Source organism: Hordeum vulgare, chromosome 5H (genome assembly GCF_904849725.1).
Source record: "Hordeum vulgare subsp. vulgare chromosome 5H, MorexV3_pseudomolecules_assembly, whole genome shotgun sequence".
In the NCBI taxonomy this organism is placed as follows: Eukaryota; Viridiplantae; Streptophyta; class Magnoliopsida; order Poales; family Poaceae; genus Hordeum; species Hordeum vulgare.
This window is the reverse complement of record NC_058522.1, coordinates 566797190-566814751: the sequence shown is the minus strand read 5'-3', so window position 1 is coordinate 566814751 and position 17562 is coordinate 566797190.

The following is a 17562-nucleotide window of genomic DNA, read 5'->3' as shown; positions in this document are numbered from 1 at the left end:
TCACGCTTTTGTATCCTCTTATCATGCCACCTCTTAACCTTCTCTTTAAACAGCTTGGCATTCTCATATGCATGAGTTCACCACTCATCAAGCGAGCTAATATCAAATAACCTCTTCTCACCGGCAAGTTTGAAATCAAAGTTGAGCTCTTTGATTGCCCAATAAGCTTTATGCTCTAGCTCAAGAGGTAAATGACATGCTTTCCCATACACCATTTTGTACGGAGACATGCCCATGGGATTCTTATAGGCAGTTCTATAAGCCCACAGTGCATCAGCGAGCTTCTTAGACCAATTCTTTCTAGACCTGTTGACAGTCTTTTGCAGAATCAGTTTAATCTCTCTATTGCTTAGCTCTACTTGACCACTGGACTGAGGGTGGTAGGGAGACGCAATTATATGGTTGACATCGTACTTAACAAGCGTTTTACGGAAAGCACCATGAATGAAGTGTGAGCCACCGTCGGTCATTAGATATCTAGGGACTCCAAATCTAGGGAAGATAACTTCTTTCAGCATCTTGATAGAGGTGTTGTGATCAGCACTACTAGTGGGGATAGCTTCTACCCACTTAGTGGCGTAATCAACAGCAACTAAGATGTGAGTATACCCATTGGATTTTGAAAAAGGTCCCATATAATCAAAGCCCCAGACATCAAATGGTTCAATGACAAGTGAATAGTTCATAGGCATTTCCTGACGTTTGCTAATATTACATATTCTTTGACATTCGTCACAAGACAAGACAAACTTACGGGCATCCTTGAAGAGAGTGGGTCAATAGAAACCTGATTGCAATACCTTGTGTGCAGTTCTATCTCCCGCATGGTGTCCTCCGTAGGCCTCGGAGTGACACTTCTGTAGGATCTGTCCCTGTTCATGTTCAGGTACACAACATCTAATAACACCATCTACTCCTTCCTTATAAAGGTGAGGATCATCCCAAAAGTAGTGTCTCAAGTCAAAGAAGAATTTCTTCTTTTGCTGGTATGTGAAACTAGGTGGTATATATTTGGCAACGATATAGTTTGCATAATCAGCATACCACGATGCACTATGTGAAGCATTGATGACATTCAGTTTCTCAACCGGAAAGCTATCATCAATAGGTTGTGGGTCATCAAGAACGTTCTCGAACCTAAACAAGTTATCTGCTACTGGGTTATGAGCACCCTTTTTGTCGACAATGTGCAAATCAAATTCTTGTAGCAAGAGAACCCATCTGATAAGTCTAGGTTTAGCGTCTTTCTTCTCCATGAGGTACTTAATAGCAGCATGATCAGTGTGAATAGTGACTTTGGAATCAACTATGTAAGACCTGAACTTTTCACATGCAAACACGACTGCTAAAAATTCCTTCTCCGTAGTGGCACAGTTTCTCTGGGCACTGTCTAGAGTTTTACTAGCGTACTGAATAACATTCAACTTCTTATCAACTGTTTGCCCTAGAACAACACCAACAGCATAATCACTAGCGTCACACATGATCTCAAAAGGCAAGTTCCAATCAGGTGGTTGAACAATAGGTGCAGTTACCAAAGCCCTCTTAAGTATTTCGAAGGCTTCCTCACAATCATCGTCAAAGGCAAAAGGAATATCCTTTTGCAAGAGATGGGTAAGAGGCCTACAAAGATAAGAGAATTCTTTAATGAACCTTCTATAGAAACCAGCATGACCAAGGAAACTTATTATCCCTTTGATATCTGTGGGGTATGGCATTTTCTCAATTGCATCAACCTTAGCCTTATCAACTTCAATACCTCTTTCAAAAATTTTATGTCCTAAGACGATGCCTTCATTAACCATAAAGTGGCACTTCTCCCAATTCAAGACAAGATTGGTGTCTTTACATATCTGTAAGACTCGATCAAGGTTGCTGAGGCAATCATCAAAGGAAGACCCGTAAACGGAGAAGTCATCCATGAAAACCTCAACAATCTTTTCACAAAAGTCAAAGAATATAGCCATCATACATCTTTGAAAGGTGGCAGGTGCATTACATAAGCCAAAAGGCATACGTCTGTAGGCAAAGGTACCGAAAGGGCAGGTGAAAGTGGGTTTCTCCTGATCAGATTGTGCAACTGGTATTTGGGAGAAACCAGAATAACCGTCTAGAAAGCAGAAGTGTGTGTGTTTGGACAGCCTTTCTAGCATTTGGTCTATAAAAGGCAAAGGGTAATGATCTTTCCTAGTGGCTTTATTCAATTTCCTAAAATTGATCACCATCCTATAGCCAGTAATAATCCTCTGTGGGATCAACTCATCCTTATCATTAGGGACAACGGTAATGCCTCCCTTCTTAGTGACGCAATGCACCGGACTCACCCAATCTCTATGAGCAACATGATAGATAATACCTGCTTCTAGGATCTTTAGTATTTCTTTTCTCACTACTTCTTTCATCTTAGGATTTAATCTCCTTTGATGATCAACAACTGGTTGGAAATCAGGATCAATTATAATCTTGTGTTGACAAAGAGTAGGACTAATGCCCTTAAGATCATCAAGAGTATATCCAATAGCAGCACGGTCCTTCCTCAGAGTTTTTAGTAACTTCTTTTCTTCATGCTATGAGAGGCTAGCACTAATTATAACAGGATATATCTCCTTTTCATCAAGATAGGCATACTTAAGAGTATCAGGCAACTGTTTAAGCTCGAACACAGGATCACCCTTTGGTGGGGGTGGATCCCCAAGCAGTTCAACAGGCAAGTTATTCTTAAGGATAGGATATTGTTCTAAGACAACTCTATCTATCTCATCCCTTTCATCCATATGCATATCATTTTCATGCTCAAGCAAGTATTGCTCTAAGGGATCAGTAGGAGGCACGACAATAGAGGCTAAGGCAATAGTTTCATCCTTACTAGGCAACTCCTTTTCATGAGGTTGTCTACCAAACTTAGAGAAATTGAACTCATGTGACACACCTTCAGAGCCAACAGTGACCGTTTTCTTCTCACAATCAATATGAGCATTGACAGTATTGATAAAGGGTCTACCAAATATGATGGGACAAAAGCTATCTTGTGCAGTAGCAAGAACGAGGAAATCAACAGGATACTTCGTTTTACCACACAAGACTTCAACATCCCTAACAATTCCCACAGGGTAGATAGTATCTCTATTGGCAAACCGAATAGTGACATCAATAGGTTCTATCTCAACAGGTGCAATCTCATCTTTGATTTCATCGTATAAGGATTGAGGTATTGCACTAACACTAGCACCCACGTCACATAAGCCATGATAACAATGATCTCCTATCTTAACAGAAACCACATGCATGCCAACAACACGCCTATGTTTGTCTCTAGCGTGAGGTTTAGCAATTCTAGCACCATCTGTTGGAAATATGCCCTAGAGGCAATAATAAATTAGTTATTATTATATTTCTTTGTTCATGATAATCGTTTATTATCCATGCTATAATTGTATTGATTGGAAACACAGTACATGTGTGGATACATAGACAAAACACTGTCCCTAGTAAGCCTCTAGTTGACTAGCTCGTTGATCAAAGATGGTCAAGGTTTCCTGACCATAGGCAAGTGTTGTCACTTGATAACGGGATCACATCATTAGGAGAATCATGTGATGGACTAGACCCAAACAAATAGACATATCATGTTGATTGTGTCATTTTGTTGCTACTGTTTTCTGCGTGTCAAGTATTTGTTCCTATGACCATGAGATCATATAACTCACTGACACCAGAGGAATGCTTTGTGTGTATCAAACATCGCAACGTAACTGGGTGACTATAAAGATGCTCTACAGGTATCTCCGAAGGTGTTCGTTCAATTAGTATGGATCAAGATTGGGATTTGTCACTCCGTATGACGGAGAGGTATCTCGGGGCCCACTCGGTAATACAACATCAGACACAAGCCTTGCAAGCAATGTGACTTTGTGTAAGTTGCGGGATCTTGTATTACGGAACGAGTGAAGAGACTTGCCGGTAAATGATATTGAAATAGGTATGCGGATACTAACGATCGAATCTCAGGCAAGTAACATACCGAAGGACAAAGGGAATGACATACGGGATTATATGAATCCTTGGCACTGAGGTTCAAACGATAAGATCTTCGTAGAATATGTAGGATCGAATATGGGCATCCAGGTCCCGCTATTGGATATTGACCGAGGAGTCTCTTGGGTCATGTCTACATAGTTCTCGAACCCGCAGGGTCTACACACTTAAGGTTCGACGTTGTTTTATGCATTTTTGAGTTATATGATTGGTTACCGAATGTTGTTCGGAGTCCCGAATGAGATCACGGACGTCACGAGGGTTTCCGGAATGGTCCAGAAATGAAGATTGATATATAGGATGACCTCATTTGGTTACCGGACGGTTTTCGTGCATTACCGAAAAAGTTTCGGGCTCATCGGTAGTGTACTGGGAGTGCCGGGAGGGGTGCCGGGGACCATCAGGAGGGGTGTCACGCCCCAAGGGGTCTCATGGGCTATGGGAAGAGATAAACCAGCCCCTAGTGGGCTGGAATAAGTTCCCACTAAGGCCCATAAGGTTTGAGAAGAAAAAACACAAGGTGGAAAGAGTTTCCAAGTGGGAAGGTGGAATCCTACTCCAAGTAGGATTGGAGTAGGACTCCTCCACCTCCAATTTCGGCCAAACCTTTAGGTTTTGAGGCTGCCTCCCCCCCCTCCCTCCCTCCTATATATAGTGGGGTTTTAGGGCTGATTTGAGACAACTTTTGCCACGGCAGCCCGACCACATACCTCCACGGTTTTACCTCTAGATCGCGTTTCTGCGGAGCTCGGGCGGAGCCCTGCTGAGATTAGATCACCACCAACCTCCGGAGCGCCGTCACGCTGCCGGAGAACTCATCTACTGTTGGGTTACGTAGCATAAATACAAGCGCCGGCAGAGAGGAGGAGGGAGAGGAGCAGGGCTGCGCCGAGAGAGAGATGAAACGGTGTCTCAAACAGCCCCGAACCCTCATCTATATATAGGGGGAGAGGGAGGGGGCGCAGCCCTTAGGGTTCCCACCCCCAAGGGGTGCGGCAGCCCTAGATGGGAGAGGGGGTGGCGGCCAAGGCAAGGAGGAGGGGTGGCGCACCCCTCTGGTGGGCCTTAGACCCACCTAAGCTAGGGTTCCCCCCTTCCCCTTTTTTCTGGTGCGCATGGGCTGGGTGGGGGGCGCACCAGCCCACCTAGGGGCTGGTTCCCTTCCCCACTTAGCCCATCTAGCCTCCCGGGGTCGTTGCCCCCCTTTGGTGGTCCCGGTGGTCCCGGTACGTTACCGGTGACGCCCGAAACTCCGGTATCCAAAATCATCCGTCCTATATATCAATCTTTACCTCTGGACCATTCCGGAGCTCCTCGTGACGTCCGGGATCTCATCCGGGACACCGAACAACTTTCGGTAACCTCGACAACTATTTCCTATAACCCTAGCGTCATCGAACCTTAAGTGTGTAGACCCTACGGGTTCGGGAGACATGCAGACATGACCGAGACACCTCTCTGGCCAATAACCATCAGCGGGGTCTGGATACCCATGGTGGCTCCCACTAGCTCCAGATGATCTCATCGGATGAACCACAATGTCAAGGATTCAATCAATCCCGTATACGATTCCCTTTGTCTGTCGGTATAGAACTTGCCCGAGATTCGATCGTCGGTATACCTATACCTTGTTCAATCTCGTTACCGGTAAGTCTCTTTACTCGTTCCGTAGCACGTCATCGTGTGACTAACTCCTTAGTCACATTGAGCTCATGATGATGTTCTACCGAGTGGGCCCAGAGATACCTCTCCGTCACACGGAGTGACAAATCCCGATCTCGATTCGTGCCAACCCAACAGACACTTTCGGAGGTACCCGTAGTGCACCTTTATAGTCACCCAGTTACGTTGTGACGTTTGATACACCCAAAGCACTCCTACGGTATCCGGGAATTGCACAATCTCACGGTCGAAGGAAAAGATACTTGACATTAGAAAAGCTTTAGCATACGAACAATATGATCTAGTGCTAGGCTTAGGATTGGGTCTTGTCCATCACATCATTCTCCCAATGATGTGATCCCGTTATCAATGACGTCTAATGCCCATGATCAGGAAACCATGATCATCTATTGACTAACGAGCTAGCCAACTAGAGGCTTGCTAGGGACACATTGTGATCTATTTATTCACACATGTATTACTGTTTCTTGTTAATACAATTATAGCATGAACAATAGACGATTATCATGAACAAGGAAATATGATAATAACCATTTTATTATTGCCTCTAGGGCATATTTCCAACAGTCTCCCACTTGCACTAGAGTCAATAATCTAGTTACATTGTAATGTATCGAACACCCATAGCATTATGGTGTTGATCATGTTTTGCTCGTGGAACAGGTTTAGTCAACGGGTCTGCAATATTCAGATCCGTGTGTCCTGGATGGAGTTGTAGCTGCGCTTGATGTGCTTCGTCTTCCGGTGAAACCTGGGCTCCTTGGCTATGGCAATGGCTCCAGTGTTATCACAGAAGAGTGTCAAAGGACCCGACGCGCTTGGAACCACTCCAAGGTCGGTGATGAGCTCCTTCATCCAAATTCCTTCATGAGCCGCTTCTGAAGCAGCTATGTACTCCGCTTCACATATAGATGCTGCCACGACTTCTTGCTTGCTGCTGCACCAGCTCATTGCCCCACCATTCAACACATATACGTATCCGGTCTGTGACTTAGAGTCATCCGGATCTGTGTCGAAGCTAGCGTTGACGTAACCCTTTACGACGAGCTCTTCGTCACCTCCATAAACGAGAAACATTTCCTTAGTCCTTTTCAGGTACTTAAGGATATTCTTGACCGCTGTCCAGTGTTCCGCACCGGGATTACTTTGGTACCTCCCTACCAAGCTTATGGCAAGGTTTATATCAGGTCTGGTACACAGCATGGCATACATTAGAGAGCCCACGGCTGAAGCGTAGGGGACAGAACTCATCTTCTCTCTATCTGCTGCCGTGGTCGGCGACTGAGTCTTACCCAATCTCGTACCTTGCAAAACTGGCAAGAACCCTTTCTTTGAGTTTTCCATATTGAACTTCTTCAATATCTTATCAAGGTATGTACTTTGCGAAAGACCTATGAGGCGTCTCGATCTATCTCTATAGATCTTGATGCCTAATATGTATGCAGCTTCTCCAAGGTCCTTCATTGAAAAACTCTTGTTCAAATAGGCCTTTATGCTCTCCAACATCTCTATATCATTCCCCATCAATAATATGTCATCCACATATAGTACGAGGAAAGCTACAGAGCTCCCACTCACTTTATTGTACAGACAGGCTTCTCCGTAAACCTGTATGAACCCAAACACTTTAATCACCTCATTGAAGCGAATGTTCCAACTCCGAGATGCTTGCACCAGCCCATAGATGGAGCGCTGGAGCTTGCACACTTTGTTCGCACCCTTAGGGTCGACAAAACCTTCTGGTTGCATCATATACAACTCTTCCTTAAGGTTCCCGTTAAGGAACGCCGTTTTGACGTCCATTTGCCAAATTTCATAGTCATAAAAGGCGGCAATTGCTAACATGATTCGGACTGATTTCAGCTTCGCTACGGGAGAGAAAGTCTCTTCGTAGTCAACTCCTTGAATTTGTCGAAAACCCTTTGCGACAAGTCGAGCTTTGTAAACGGTTAAATTACCGTTTGCATCAGTCTTCTTCTTGAAGATCCATTTATTTTCTATGGCTCGCCGGTCATCGGGCAAGTCCACCAAAGTCCATACTTTGTTCTCATACATGGATCCTATCTCGGATTTCATGGCCTCAAGCCATTTGTTGGAATCCGGGCCCGCCATTGCTTCTTCATAGTTCGAAGGTTCACCGTTGTCTAACAACATGATTTCCATCACAGGGTTGCCGTACCACTCTGGTGCGGAGCGTACCCTTGTGGACCTTCGCGGTTCAGTAGTAACTTGATCCGAAGCTTCATGATCATTATCATTAACTTCCTCTTCAGTCGGTGTAGGTGCCACAGGAACAACTTCCTGCGCTGCGCTACTTTCCTGTTCGAGAGGGGGTGTAATTACCTCATCAAGTTCTACCTTCCTCCCACTTACTTCTTACGAGAGAAACTCTTTCTCTAGAAAGGATCCGTTCTTGGCAACAAAGGTTTTGCCTTCGGATCTAAGATAGAAGGTATACCCAATAGTTTCCTTAGGGTATCCTATGAATACGCATTTATCCGCTTTGGGTTCGAGCTTTTCTGGTTGAAGTTTCTTCACATAATCATCGCAGCCCCAAACTTTAAGAAACGACAACTTAGGTTTCTTGCCAAACCATAGTTCATACGGTGTCGTCTCAACGGATTTAGACGGTGCCCTATTTAAAGTGAATGCTGCAGTTTCTAATGCGTATCCCCAAAATGATAGCGGTAAGTCGGTGAGAGACATCATAGATCGTACCATATCTAATAAAGTGCGATTACGACGTTCAGACACTCCGTTGCGCTGCGGTGTGCCAGGCGGCGTCAGTTGTGAAACGATTCCACACTTCCTTAGGTGTGTGCCAAACTCGTGACTCAAATATTCTCCTCCACGATCAGATCGTAGACATTTAATTTTTCTATCACGTTGATTCTCAACCTCACTCTGAAATTCCTTGAACTTTTCAAACGTCTCAGATTTGTGCTTCATCAAGTAGATATACCCATACCTACTCAAATCATCGGTGAGAGTGAGAACATAACGATAACCACCGCGAGCTTCAACGTTCATTGGACCACACACATCAGTATGTATTATTTCCAATAAGTCGGTTGCTCTCTCCATTATTCCTGAGAATGGAGTCTTAGTCATCTTGCCCATAAGGCACGGTTCGCATGTGTCAAATGATTCAAAGTCAAGAGACTCTAATAGTCCTTCAGTATGGAGCTTCTTCATGCGCTTAACGCCGATATGACCAAGGCGGCAGTGCCACAAGTATGTGGGACTATCATTATCAACTTTCTATCTTTTGGTACTCACACTATGAATATGTGTAACATCACGATCAAGATTCATCAAGAATAAACCATTCACCAGCGGAGCATGACCATAAAACATATCACTCATATAAATAGAACAACCATTATTCTCTGACTTAAATGAGTAGCCGTCTCGCATTAAGCAAGACCGTGATACAATGTTCATGCTTAAAGCTGGTACTAAATAACAATTATTAAGGTTTAAAACTAATACCGACGGTAGATGTAGAGGTAGCGTGCCGACGGCGATCACATCGACCTTTGAACCATTCCCGACGCGCATCGTCACCTCGTCCTTGGCCAGTCTCCGCTTATTCCGCGGTTCCTGCTTTGAGTTGCAAATGTGAGCAACAACACCGGTATCAAATACCCAGGAGCTACTACGAGAGCTGGTAAGGTACACATCAATAACATGTATATCACATATACCTTTAACGTTGCCGGCCTTCTTGTCCGCTAAGTATTTGGGGCAGTTCCGCTTCCAGTGACCTTTTCCCTTTCAATAGAAGCACTCAGTCTCAGGCTTGGGTCCATTCTTTTTCTTCTTCCCGGCATCTGCCTTACCGGGCGCGGCAACAGCTTTCCCGTCTTTCTTGAAGTTCTTCTTACCCTTGCCTTTCTTGAAACTAGTGGTCTTGTTGACCATCAACACTTGATGCTCTTTCTTGATTTCTACTTCTGCAGACTTGAGCATCGAGTAGAACTCGGGAATGGTCTTCTCCATCCCTTGCATGTTGTAGTTAAGCACAAAGCCTTTGTAGCTTGGTGGGAGAGACTGGAGGATTCTGTCAATGATAGCATCATCCGGAAGTTCGACTCTAAGTGAAGTCAGACGACCGTGTAACCCAGACATTTTGAGTATGTGCTCACTGACAGAATTGTTCTCCTCCATCTTACAGCTGAAGAACTTGTCGGAGACTTCATATCTCTCGACACAGGCATGAGCTTGAAAGACTAGCTTCAGCTCCTGGAACATCTCATATGCCCCGTGTTGCTCAAAACGCCTTTGGAGCCCCGTTTCTAAACTGTATAACATGCCACACCTGACCAGAGAGTAGTCATTACTCCGCGCTTGCCAGACATTCAGAATGTCCTGGGCTGCTGCAGGAGCGGGAGGGTCACCTAACGACGCATTAAAGACATAAGCCTTTTTAGCTGCTTCAAGGATGAGCTTCAAGTTGCGAACCCACTCCGCATAGTTGCTACCATCATCTTTCAGCTTGTTTTTCTCTAGGAATGCGTTGAAGTTGAGGTTGACGTTGGACATCTACAATATTTATAAAGACAACTTTTAGACTAAGTTCATGACAATTAAGTTCATTTAATCAAATTAACTATGAACTCCCACTTAAATCGACATCCCTCTAGTCATCTAAGTGATACATGATCCATGTTGACTAACCTGTGTCCGATCATCACGTGAGACGGACTAGTCACCATGGTGAGCAACTTCATGCTGATCGTATTCAACCATACGACTCATGTTCGACCTTTCGGTCTCGTGTATTCGAGGTCATGTCTGTACATGCTAAGCTCGTCGAGTCAACCTAGGTGTTTCGCGTGTGTAAATCTGGCTTACACCCGTTGTATGCGAACGTTAGAATCTATCACACCCGATCATCACGTGGTGCTTCGAGACAACGAACCTTCGCAACGGTGCACACTTAGGGGAATACGTTCTCGAAATTTTAATAGGGATCATCTTATTATGCTACGGTCGTTTTAAGCAATAGATGTAAAACATGATAAACATCACAATGCAAGCATATAGTGACATGATATGGCCATTATCATCTTTGCTCTTTCGATCTCCATCTTCAGGCAGCGCATGATCATCGTCACCGGCGTGACACCATGATCTCCATCACCATGATCTCCATCATCGTGTCTTCGTGAAGTCGTCACGCCAACTACTACTATCACTACTACTATGGCTAACCGTTAGCAATGAAGTAAAAGTAGTAAGCACATGGCGTTGCATCTCATACAATAAATTAAGACAACTCCTATGGCTCCTGCCGGTTGTCATACTCATCGACATGCAAGTCGTGAAACCTATTACAATAACGTGATCATCTCATACATCATACATGCAACATCACAACTTTGGCCATATCACATCACATGTCAAAACCCTGCAAAAACAAGTTAGACGTCCTCTAATTGTTGTTGCAAGTTTTACGTGGCTGATTTGGGTTTCTAGCAAGAACGCCTTCTTACCTACGTGACAGCCACAACGATGATATGCCAAAGCTATTTACCCTTCATAAGGACCCTTTTCATCAAATCCAATCCGACTAGAGTAGGAGAGACAGACACCCGCTAGCCACCTTTATGCACGATGTGCATGTCTGTCGGTGGAACCAGTCTCACGTAAGCGTACGTGTAAGGTCGGTCCGGGCCGCTTCATCCCACAATACCGCCGGAAAAGAATAAGACTAGTAACGGCAAGCAAATTGACAAACCATCGCCCACAACTTTTGTGTTCTACTCGTGCATAGAATCTACGCATAGAAAACCTGGCTCTGATACCACTATTGGGTTACGTAGCATAAATTCAAAAAAAATCCTACGCATGTTCAGATCTTCCTATGGAGAGAACAGCAACGAGAGAGGGGTAAGAGCATCTTCGTACCTTTGAAGATCGCTAAGCGGAAGCATTGCTAGAACGCGGTTGATGGAGTCGTACTCGCAGCAATTCCGATCTAGTGCCGAACAACGGCACCTCCGCGTTCAACACACGTGCAGCCCGGTGACGTCTCCTGCACCTTGATCCAGCAAGGAGGAGGGAGAGGTTGGGGAAGAAGTCCAGCAACACGATGGCGTGGTGTCGGTGGAGAGACGAGGTCTCCCGACAGGGCTTCGCCAAGCGCCGGCAGAGAGGAGGAGGGAGAGGAGCAGGGTTGCACCGAGAGAGAGATGAAACGGTGTCTCAAACAGCCCCGAACCCTCATCTATATATAGGGGGAGAGGGAGGGGGCGCAGCCATTAGGGTTCCCACCCCCAAGGGGTGTGGTAGACCTAGATGGGAGAGGGGGTGGCGGCCAGGGCAAGGAGGAGGGGTGGCGCACCCCTCTGGTGGGCCTTAGGCCCACCTAAGCTAGGGTTCCCCCCTTCCCCTTTTTTCTGGTGCGCATGGGCTGGGTGGGGGGTACACCAGCCCACCTAGGGGCTGGTTCCCTTCCCCACTTCGCCCATCTAGCCTCCCGGGGTCGTTGCCCCCCTTCGGTGGTCCCGGTGGTCCCGGTACGTTACCGGTGACGCCCGAAACACTTCCGGTGTCCAAAACCATCCGTCCTATATATCAATCTTTACCTCTGGACCATTATGGAGCTCCTCGTGACGTCCGGGATCTCATCCGGGACTCCGAACAACTTTCGGTAACCTCGTACAACTATTCCCTATAACCCTAGCGTCATCGAACCTTAAGTGTGTAGACCCTACGGGTTCGGGAGATAGGCAGACATGACCGAGACACCTCTCTGGCCAATAACCATCAGCGGGGTCTGGATACCCATGGTGGCTCCCACTAGCTCCACGATGATCTCATTGGATGAACCACGATGTCAAGGATTCAATCAATCCCGTATACGATTCCCTTTGTCTGTCGGTATAGAACTTGCCCGAGATTCGATCGTCGGTATACCTATACCTTGTTCAATCTCGTTACCGGTAAGTCTCTTTACTCGTTCCGTAGCACGTCATCGTGTGACTAACTCCTTAGTCACATTGAGATCATGATGATGTTCTACCGAGTGGGCCCAGAGATACCTCTCCGTCACACGGAGTGACAAATCCCGATCTCGATTCGTGCCAACCCAACAGACACTTTCGGAGGTACCCGTAGTGCACCTTTATAGTCACCCAGTTACGTTGTGACGTTTGATACACCCAAAGCACTCCTACGGTATCCGGTAGTTGCACAATCTCACGGTCAAAGGAAAAGATACTTGACATTAGAAAAGCTTTAGCATACGAACAATACGATCTAGTGCTAGGCTTAGGATTGGGTCTTGTCCATCACATCATTCTCCCAATGATGTGATCCCGTTATCAATGACATCTAATGCCCATGATCAGGAAACCATGATCATCTATGGACTAACGAGCTAGCCAACTAGAGGCTTGCTAGGGACACATTGTGATCTATTTATTCACACATGTATTACTGTTTCCTGTTAATACAATTATAGCATGAACAATAGACGATTATCATGAACAAGGAAATATGATAATAACCATTTTATTATTGCCTCTAGGGCATATTTCCAACATCTACCTCTCCGTCTCTCTTGCTGGATCAAGAAGGCCGAGATCATCGTCGAGCTGTACGTGTGCTGAACGCGGAGGTGCCGTCCGTTCGGCACTAGATCGGAGCGGATCGTGGGACGGAACGCGGGATGGTTCGAGGGACGGTTCGCGGGGCGGATCGAGGGACGTGAGGACGTTCCACTACATCAACCGCGTTCACTAACGCTTCTGCTGTGCGATCTACAAGGGTACGTAGATCGGAAATCCCCTCTCGTAGATGGACATCACAATGATAGGTCTTCGTGCTCGTAGGAAATTTTTTGTTTCCCATGCGACGTTCCCCAACAGTGGCATCATGAGCTAGGTTCATGCATAGATGTAATCTCGAGTAGAACACAAAAGTTTTTGTGGGCGGTGATGTGTGTTTTGCTGCCCTCCTTAGTGTTTTCTTGATTCTGCGGTATTGTTGGATCGAAGCCGCTCGGACCGACATTACTCGTACGCTTACGAGAGACTGGTTTCATCGCTACGAGTAACTCCGTTGCTCAAAGATGACCGGCGAGTGTCGGTTTCTCCAACTTTAGTTGAATCGGATTTGACCAAGGAGGTCCTGGGATGAGGTTAAATAGCAATTCATATATCTCTGTTGTGGTGTTTGCGTAAGTAAGATGCAATCCTACTAGATACCCATGGTCACCACGTAAAACATGCAACAACAATTAGAGGACGTCTAACTTGTTTTTGCAGGGTATGCTTGTGATGTGATATGGCCAACGATGTGGTGTGATATATTGGATGTATGAGATGATCATGTTGTAATAGTTAATATCGACTTGCACGTCGATGGTACGGCAACCGGCCGGAGCCATAGGGTTGTCTTTAAACTAACATTTGTGCTTGCAGATGTGTTTACTATATTGCTAGGACGTAGCTTTAGTAGTAATAGCATGAGTAGCACGACAACCCCGATGGCGACACGTTGATGGAGATCATGGTGTGACTCCGGTGACAAGAAGATCATGCCGGTGCTTTGGTGATGGAGATCAAGAAGCACATGATGATGGCCATATCATTTCACTTATGAATTGCATGTGATGTTAATCCTTTATGCACCTTATCTTGCTTAGAACGATGGTAGCATTATGAGGTGATCTCTCACTAAAATTTCAAGACGAAATTGTGTTCTCCCCGACTATGCACCGTTGTGACAGTTCTTCGTTTTGAGACACCACGTGATAATCGGGTGTGATAGACTCAACGTTCACATACAACGGGTGCAAAACAGTTGCACACGCGGAACACTCGGGTTAAGCTTGATGAGCCTAGCATGTGCAGACATGGCCTCGGAACACATGAGACCGAAAGGTCGAGCATGAATCGTATAGTTGATATGATTAGCATAGAGATGCTTACCACTAAAACTATTCTCGACTCACGTGATGATCGGACTTGAGATAGTGGATTTGGATCATGTAGCACTCAAATGACTAGAGAGATGTACTTTTTGAGTGGGAGTTCTTAAGTAATATGATTAATTAAACTAATTATCATGAACATAGTCTAATGGTCTTTGCGAATTACGATGTAGCTTGCGCTATAGCTCTACTGTTTTTAATATGTTCCTATAGAAAATTTAGTTGAAAGTTGATAGTAGCAAACTTTGCGGACTGAGTCTGTAAAACCGAGGATTGTCCTCGTTGCTGCGCAGAAGGCTTATATCCTTAATGCACCACTCGGTGTGCTGCACCTCGAGCGTCGTCTGTAGATGTTGTGAACATCCGACATACACGTTTCTGATGACTACACGATAGTTCAGTACAAAATACTTAATGACTTAGAAGCAAGGCGCCGAAGACGTTTTGAAACGTCACGGAACATAAGAGATGTTCTAAAGAGATGAAATTGTGATTTCATGCTTGTGCCCTTGTTAAGAGGTATGAGACCTCCGACAAGATTCTTTGTCCACTAAATAAAGGAGAAAAGCTCAATCGTTGAGCGTGTGCTCAGATTATCTGAGTGCGACAATCGCTTGAATCAAGTGGGGGTTGATCTTCCAGATAAGATAGTAATGGTTCTCCAAAGTCACTGTCACCAAGATGTGAGAGCTTCGTGATGAACTATAACATATCAAGGATAGATACAATGATCCTTGAGCGATTCGCGATGTTTGACACTGCGAAAGTAGAAATCCAGAAGGAGCATCGATAGTTGATGGTTAGTAAAACCACTAAGTTTCGAGAAAGGCAAGGGCTAGAAGGGATACTTCGTGAAACGGCAAAGCAGTTGCTGCACTAGTGAAGAGACCCCAGATTAAACCCAAGCCCGGGACTAAGTGCTTCTGTTATGAGGGGAACTGTCACTGAGGCGGAGCAACTCTAGATACTTGGTAGATAAGAAAGCTGGCAAAAGTCGAAAGAAGTATATTTGATATACATGATGTTGATGTGTACGTTACTAGTACTCCTAGTAGCACGAGGGTATTGGATACCGGTTCGGTTGCTAAGTGATTAGTAACACGAAATGAAAGCTACGACATAGACGGAGACTAGCTAAAGGCGAGGTGACGATACGTGTTGGAAGTGTTTCCAAGGTTGATATGATCAAACGTCGCACACCCCCTCTACCATCGGGATTGGTGTTAAACCTAAATAATTGTTATTTGTTGCTTGCGTTAAGCATGAACATGATTGGATCGTGTTTATTGCAATACGATTATTCATTTAAAGAGAATAATGGTTACTCTATTTGCTTGAATAATCACCGTCAATGGTTTATTGAATCTCGATCGTAGTGTTACACATGTTCATGATATTGGTGCCAAAAGATGCGAGGTAATGATGATAGTACCACTTACTTGTGGCACTGCCGCTTGACTCATGTTGGTATAAATTGCATGAAGAGGCTCCATGCTGATGGATCTTTATACTCACTTGATTTTGAATCACTAGTGACATGCAAATCATACCACATGAGCAAGGCCTTGTTTTCATTGAGATGAAATTCTTGGAATTATGCCCTAGAGGCAATAATAAATATAGTTATTATTATAATTCATGTATCAAGATAATCGTTTATTATCCATGCTATAATTGTATTGAATGAAGACTCATTTACATGTGTGGATACATAGACAAAACACTGTCCCTAGCAAGCCTCTAGTTGGCTAGCCAGTTGATCAACGATAGTCAGTGTCTTCTGATTATGAACAAGGTGTTCTTGCTTGATAACTGGATCACGTCATTAGGAGAATCACGTGATGGACTAGACCCAAACTAATAGACGTAGCATGTTGATCGTGTCATTTTATTGCTACTGTTTTCTGCGTGTCAAGTATTTATTCCTATGACCATGAGATCATATAACTTACTAACACCGGAGGAATACTTTGTGTGTATCAAACGTCGCAACGTAACTGGGTGACTATAAAGATGCTCTACAGGTATCTCCGAAGGTGTTCGTTAAGTTAGTATGGATCGAGACTGGGATTTGTCACTCCGTGTGATGGAGAGGTATCTCGGGGCCCACTCGGTAATACAACATCACACACAAGCCTTGCAAGCAATGTGACTTAGTGTAAGTTGCGAGATCTTGTATTACAGAACGAGTAAAGAGACTTGCCGGTAAACGAGATTGAAATAGGTATACGGATACTGACGATAGAATCTCGGGCAAGTAACATACCGAAAGACAAAGGGAATGACATACAGGATTATATGAATCCTTGGCACTGAGGTTCAAACGATAAGATCTTCGTAGAATATGTAGGATCCAATATGGGCATCCAGGTCCCGCTATTGGATATTGACCGAGGAGTCTCTCGGGTCATGTCTACATAGTTCTCGAACCCGCAGGGTCTGCACACTTAAGGTTCGACGTTGTTTTATGCGTATTTGAGTTATATGGTTAGTTATCGAATGTTGTTCGAAGTCCCGGATGAGATCAAGGACGTCACGAGGGTTTCCGGAATGGTCCGGAAACAAAGATTGATATATAGGATGACCTCATTTGATTACCGGAAGGTTTTCGGAGTTACCGGGAATGTACCGGGAATGACGAATGGGTTCCGGGAGTTCACCGGGGGGGCACCCACCCCGGGGAAGCCCATAGGTGTTGGGGGTGCCGCACCAGCCCTTAGTGGGCTGGTGGGACAGCCCAAAAGGGGCCTATGCGCATTGGGAAGAAAATCAAAGAGAAAAGGAAAAAAAAAGAGGAGGTGGGAAAGGGAAGAAGAACTCCACCTTCCAAACCAAGTAGGACTCGGTTTGGGAGGGGAATCCTTCCCCCCTTGGCTCGGCTGACCCCTTGGGGGTTCTTG